The following is a 7,232-nucleotide window of genomic DNA, read 5'->3' as shown; positions in this document are numbered from 1 at the left end:
GAAAACATTTATTTTTCAAAAGAGCTTATTTATAAAACTTGAAAATTTACTTTAAATACAAATATTTTCATACTGATGCTATACTGAAATGGCCAGTTAAAAGAAATAATTGTTATGTATCAGCATGGTAATTAATTTTTAAACACGGGTTCAGTATATGGTCAGATTTACCGTGCTTCTCTGGTACTATTGGGAACACCAAGGAACAAGGTAATTTCTACCATAGCAAATTGGTAAGGACTTTTTGGTAAAATTTAGAATAAAATATAATATATGTAAAATATAATTTTATTAACATGCTGCTTAGTAGTAAATGCAGTAAAATGAAGTAATTTTAAGAAAAGTCTGCAATTTTAACAACGATATAGTTACAACAGTAACAATACAATATATAATTAAAAAGAGTCCACAGTGGACTGATCGTTAAGACACGGTTCCCAGCAGATCACCGAAGCCAAGCATCACTGGCTACGGTCAGTGTGCGGGTAGGTGACCACTTGGATCAGTCTGCGTAGGGTCCGTGGGTGTGCGGTATTGGTCCTCGTTAAACTGTGCTACCGTAAAGTGCTCGACTTCGCATTCAGGTCGTCGGGCTACCGAAGCGGGGGTGCCATCCCCTCCGCAGAGGATCAAAATTGTGATGGCATGTCTTCGGTTCATCCTCCGGGATGGTCCCAGACCGTCGCCAATAGCCCATTGTGCAGCTCTAGTGCGACGTAAATTAACAACAACAACAACATAATTAAAAAGTTTTCATGGTTTGAGATGACACAGAAACGTTCATTTTGATTACTTATATTTTATTTAGCAAAGGCTTATTAACGTTGCTTCTTGTCCATTCGTTGATTATTTGTTTTTTTTTTCAATTTAACTTTAAATTAACATCTACCAACATTTAAAATTTAAAAAGAATCTAACGCATTTGTTAACTTGCAAGTCCCTTGACTAGACTGAACAAAATTAGTAGCTTTACTGTTACTGTATAAATGCTACATCAGTGAAAATAAAATTACTACTCTATGGCTGTCCCAATATTCTAAAATAAAACCGTAGAGGTAACAGGTTCGATTCTTATGATGACAATGGATGCATCTTTTTTACGTTTCATCTCTAACTTTTGCTTTATGATCTTCAACTTGATAAGAGCTTATAATAAATCGTACCTTGTAATGAGCACTCAAACCTGCGTATTTGTAACAATAAACAAAAAATATATATATTCATGAAATAGTAATGATTTTTTAAAATTATTTTTACGCCAGTTTCGTCCTTCCACCAAACGCTAATTGAAATAGATGTAGCTGGTTCGAATCAAAGCATGTTCTTGGATGTGTAGCAATAAATAAATAAATTTGGTTTAGAAACATATACGAGGTCATTTGTTTAATTCAAATAATTGTTCGTCTGTCGACAAACTGCATAATAGAAAAAAAAACAGCACGAAGATATTAAATACACTACCTATACACTGCGTTTGGTAAAAGGACACAACACCCCATGACATTTAAGACTTTAATAATATACGGTTGTTTTACTTTAACTTCGCAATCCAGTATATTACTGTTCCGCTAACCGCTGTGAAGCGTATATGTAGTGGGTAAAAATCCCGCTATAACATGCGTCTTTTGCAGTTTTTCGTAAAATTTTTGTTGTTTTAGTTGTTGTTGTAGTTCATTTACGTCGCACTAGAGCTGCACAATGGGCTATTGGCGACTGTCTGGGAAACATCCCTGAGGATGATCCGAAGACATGCCATCACAATTTTGATCCTCTGCAGAGGGGATGGCACCCCCACTTCGGTAGCCCGACGACCTGAATGCGAAGTCGAGCACTTTACGGTAGAACAGTTTAACGAGGGCCAATACCGCACACCCTCGTTCCCTACGCAGACTAATCCAAGTGGTCACCCACCCACACTGACCGCAGCCGGTGAAGCTTAACTTCGGTTATCTGGCGGGAACCGTGTCTTAGCGATTAGTCCAATGCGGGACTCGTAAAATTGTGCTATCTGTTTTTGAAACTGAAAGTTATTAAACCGTTTTTTGTATTTGCAAAGAAACTCACAAATGTACGTAAATTAAAAAATAAATCCCATTAGCTAATAAAAAATGAACAAATCAGTCGTCATTGTAGGATATATCTGAGTTTAGTATCTTTGAGATACTTTAATTAATATCTGAAGCCATCATTTTACCCTTCTAACCCTTGTTACAATTGAAAAAATATTAGATCAAGAAATAATTAACAGCCATCTAACTTTTATCAATCACTTAAATAAACTACCATTTTAAATAAACGGTAGAATTGCATACAGGTAATTACCCTTCTATTTGGTTAGAGGGAAAGACATGAAAAGTTTAAAATTACCAAATAAATGATAAAATTGTTGATAGTTCTGAAGATTATTTTGGTATTTTTATCATGATACTTTAGAGCATGCCATAAAAATCATTTATTTAGTTACACCTGCTTTTGACATTTGTATTTGTTGCTAAATGTATTGTAATAAGAATTATAATTTTGAAAAGTAGAAAGTCCTGTAAACCGTAAAAACAGGGAACGGTAAAACTACGATATGAATGTTTAAGATATCATATATTTAGGTTTATTTCTTAGAATTGTGGTTTCTTCCACCGGAAATATCCTTAGAAGTATTTTGATATTGCCAAAAAATATTTTCTCCATGTATGCACTTTAAACTAATTACATTTGTTTATTTTGGACATTTCTGAGCCCCATATTATATTTTCTTCAAATTATAGGCTGATAAAAATAGGTTGGATATATCTTTAGTACTTTTTACATATTTTTTTTATTATGCAGTTTTGTACTTTTGGATCAAATTTCACACGAATCTTATCTTTCGAAATCTTTAATCGCTTATCTTTCGAAGCATTCAAAAGAGATTCATATTCTTAAAGTCATTTTCACGTTGCACGGATTAAATATTTAAGCTGAGAACGTTATGATTCGAGTCTTTAGTGAAAAGGAAGTTTCTCGTTCGACATTTTCAAAAATACAGCAATGAAAGTATCTGCTGTGTCCTCCCTTTTATTAATCGTTGCAAGTGTGAGCATCATCAGAGGTATTATTAGCTGTTTTTAGATAATTTATTGTTTAACACATATATGTTTGACTTTACATATAAATATTTGGAATTTGGAATTTCAGTTTAAGTCTTTTTTAGTTTGACATTATTTTTCACATAGCTCATGGGCTGCAATAGTGGCACAACTCAAAAAGCACGCTTTTTGGACTAAGAACAGGTATAAATATGAAAATACACATTCTTTTCAGCAGCAATATTATCCCAACTCATTATTCAACTTAAAGGTAATCTTCGTTTAAGAAAACTAAAGCATTTCTTATGAATTTCCCTTAGCAATGAAAACTTTAAACCCACTTATCTCAAAACATGATTTTTTGAATTGTGCCGCTATTGCAGCCCATGAGCGATATATTCGTATATTCATATATGATAACATTAAATAATTTTTAAAGGTTATATTTTGCTCGCATATTTATTTCATAAACCTTAAAACCTGAAAGTTTTTAATCGATGGAACTTTTCCTTCTACTACCATCTATCTTTGAATAAACCAGTGACAAGATAGTATTAAGAATATTTCTTATTGGCATTCTTTCGCCAAAACATAAATTTTTTTTTCGTGCTTTAATTGTATAATTATATGTTGTATAATTATATGTATGCGTCTCATTTATTATAGAATTTTACCGAAAAATACATGCCTATCAGCCCATATCATTGTCTCATTCTAAAAAATATTTGTAGACAAGACATCAGCATAATTTACCTGATGGACGTTTGATGAAGATCGCTGGAGAAACTTTTCATCTATAATAACAAAATGAAAAGTTTGTCTGTGTGTTGTCTTGCTTATAACTCCAAAAACTTTTGTGCAAGCATCCTGAAACTTAGATAGTGCGTGAAAGAGGCAATTTTAGCCCCCGATCCTAAAAATCGTACAAAAATTTCAATTCGATTTTTCAGAAAGCACATTAAGAAAATAGAACTTTCTCATTAGTTTAAAGGTAGCGCTATTGATATAAATGAAACAAAACAGCAGATGATTCTGTTTCTTTCAAATATATTAAAAATAGCATCAAGGATGTTTGATTTTTTTATAGTTCTCAGTATTCAGAAAATAAGTTTGTTGCACATTCTTAGATGAATTTTTTTTGTTCATTATATCAGATACATTTAATGATCAATGCGATCATAGAAGGACTACGTCACCAAAATAAAATTTTATCAGTAATTAAAACGCACGTGCTTACTTTTTATAACTATTCTTCTAAAATATATTTCGAAAAATTAAATAACTTAAAATCAAAGATTATTGAACGGTACTAATTCATTAATTAAGAAAACTTTCGTACTGATAAGTTAAATTAATATTTAAATAATACAAAATCAATTAAGGGAAAGGTGAAAAATCCCGATACTGTTATTAACGCTAATAATGCTTGATAAATTTTTGAAACAGGTACTAACTGAATTAAGAATAATAAGCTGCGCAATAAAGAGCAAAATTAATAAAGAAATGATATTTTTAAATATAGGAAAAGCATAGTATATTGTCCAACTATTATTAATGCTTATGTGCCTTAATTAAATTTGGTAAAAGGTACTGGCCAACAAAAGGAATGATAAACAATGCATTAAAAAGCAAAATTAATGGTTAAATAATCCCGAAGATGCTAAATAAATTTCGGTAAAAAGTACTAACAGAAATAAAAAAAGGAACCATGAACTAAAAAGTAAAATTGATGGTGAAACGGTACTAATTCATTAATGAAGAACTTAAATTGCCATGCTAATATTAACGCCAATGATAGTTAATTTCATTAATGAATACTTTCCGTATTATGGTAATTAGTGAAATTTTAATCATATATTAATGTAAGACAAAATTAGTATATTTGGTACTGATTAAAACTGCGTCAATACTGTGCAGTTAGGGATACGGTGAAAAGCGGAACTTAGAAAGCGGAATTATTAATATAGTATTGGTTAAGATTCAACAAACCGGGTAAGAAGGAAACAAATATGAAGAAAAAAAAACGTAACAGATCTAGAATGAGGGAAAAAATTTTAGCTATTTCTTCAATACCCAGAATACTTTTTGTTCAATTTGTAATGAATATGGATATCCGTTGCATTGCTTTTTCATATGAATCTCTGAAAAGTTTGGAAGTAATTGGGTATTTATATTATTTTATAACTGACAATACCGTCAACAACAACAAAAAAATAATAATAATTTTCAGGGCAAAAAAAATTAACCTAGATTTTGTGTTTACTACCGTCAAACTACTTCTCTTTGAATTAAAAAGATATGGTTTCCTTTATAGAAAAATAACTGAACATGTTATATTAAATTTTAAGAAGTAGTGCAATTTCGTATTTCATATTGTTAATTTCTTTTTTTTCTTCTCTTCAACAGGAGCTCCAAGACGTAAGTATTTATTCTAGTTTAATTATTAAAAGTAATAAATATATTAGTTTTTTGTACTCAAATTGCTCTTAATTTTAAAAATAAAAAGAAATGGAAAAACACATTCAAAATAAATATTACATGTTAATCTAAACTATCTTCTTATTTTTCATACAAACAAATGTATAAAATGCAAATATATTTCACATTTTATGATTTTTAAAATGTTTAAAATGACTATTATGAAAATGCATAAAGCGGGTATTAATTCTGATACATAGCGATTACATATGTATATATAGGTAATCGCTATGTATCAGAATTAATCGCAAAATAAATATTATATGTTAATCTAAATTATCTTCTTATTTTTCATACAAGCAAATATATAAAATGCAAATATATATTTCACATTTTATGATTTNCAGGCCTGAGCTAAAACACTTTATGCAATTTCGTAAGGTACTTCTTATTCACATACACTATCTACCAATAAGTATTTGGACGCGTATGATTCAAAAGAAAAACAAACTTTATTCATAATCAAAAGTTGGTAGAGCCTCCACGAGAGGCAATTACAGTGTGGATCCTCCGGGGCATACTTTCAACAAGTCCTTGTGTGACGGCTAGGGATATTTTCTTCCACTCAGCTTGGAGAAGACATGTTAGTTCCTTCACCGATTTTTGACGGGTAGTACACCCCTTAATTCGGCAATCCAACTGATCCCAGAGGTTCTCGATAGGGTTCAGGTCTGGGCAGGCCAGTCCATTCGATTAACTCCATTGGTACCATACCAAGCCTTGGTGATCCTCGCAACATGTCCTCCTGGAAGTAACCTGGAATTGTCCTCCTGGAAGTAACAGGGGTCCATCCCTTAAGAAAGCCACAACCTAGGGAGCACATTGTCATCCAAAATAGTGCAGTAGGCATCTTGCATGGGACTAATGCCGATATTGTTCCCTACACGATATATACCGGCCGAGGGCATGACGTATCTCAGGACAGCAGATATAGTCAGTTGCATATGTGTCCAAATACTTATTGGTAGATAGTGCTTGTGTGTGTGTTTATTCGCAGAGATACCACAGGCGACTGAAAGTATAGGAAGTGAAGTGGTAAACACTCAATTCACTTTTTATTTGTTTAATTTATTTCATTATTCCATCGTAACTACCACCATGGCAAGCAATCTAAATTATTCGTATTTAATGCCGAAAGGTTTTATGCAATCACCTTCAATAGAAAACTGAAAGAAATATGCTGGAAAAAGTTGCCAAGTTCAATCTCTTTTAATAGGTTTAATAATCATCTTTTCTTACAATGTTAGTCGCCTATGGCTTATTCCCTGTAATCAACAAATTTTATCTCTCCATTTGACCACGGGTGTGGTTTAGGTCATCAAACATCGCTGCTACCTCACAAAGATTTTCCCTTATCCTCGAATTTCGTTTTGTTATTTAGCATATAAACAAATTTTAATTTTCTTTTATTTTTTAGTAGATACAAATGAAAGTAGTAAGTATTATTTCTTGTGTAATGCGTAAGTATTATGTATTTATTTGACTTTTTTTCCAAATCTGTCAACAAATCTTCCAAGTGGCTGAAATTCAGGACTTCGTACAAGATTCTACTTCTAAAACATCACAAATTCTTTTAAATTTTTTATATTTTGTTGCATTGTAAAAGATCTATAGGAAAAGGTAATTATTAATATGTATGCAACTTATTTACAAAATTGCAAAATTACTAAAATACTATTATTAAAACATATA

The 7,232-nt window shown here is 31.5% G+C and overlaps 1 long non-coding RNA gene across 1 annotated transcript; it reads left to right on the top strand.

Annotated features, from left to right (window-relative positions):
* The first annotated feature begins 2,933 nt into the window (after positions 1–2,933).
* LOC107447056 (uncharacterized) lies at positions 2,934–6,975 on the top strand. The gene is made up of 3 exons (XR_006224921.2): positions 2,934–3,085; positions 5,469–5,480; positions 6,958–6,975. It is a non-coding gene; the product is annotated as an uncharacterized lncRNA (long non-coding RNA).
* The last annotated feature ends 257 nt before the right edge of the window (positions 6,976–7,232 follow it).

Source organism: Parasteatoda tepidariorum, chromosome 7 (genome assembly GCF_043381705.1).
Source record: "Parasteatoda tepidariorum isolate YZ-2023 chromosome 7, CAS_Ptep_4.0, whole genome shotgun sequence".
Classification (NCBI taxonomy): domain Eukaryota; kingdom Metazoa; phylum Arthropoda; class Arachnida; order Araneae; family Theridiidae; genus Parasteatoda; species Parasteatoda tepidariorum.
The sequence above is the reverse complement of the archived record's forward strand: the minus strand, read 5'-3'. Positions and strand labels throughout refer to the sequence as shown.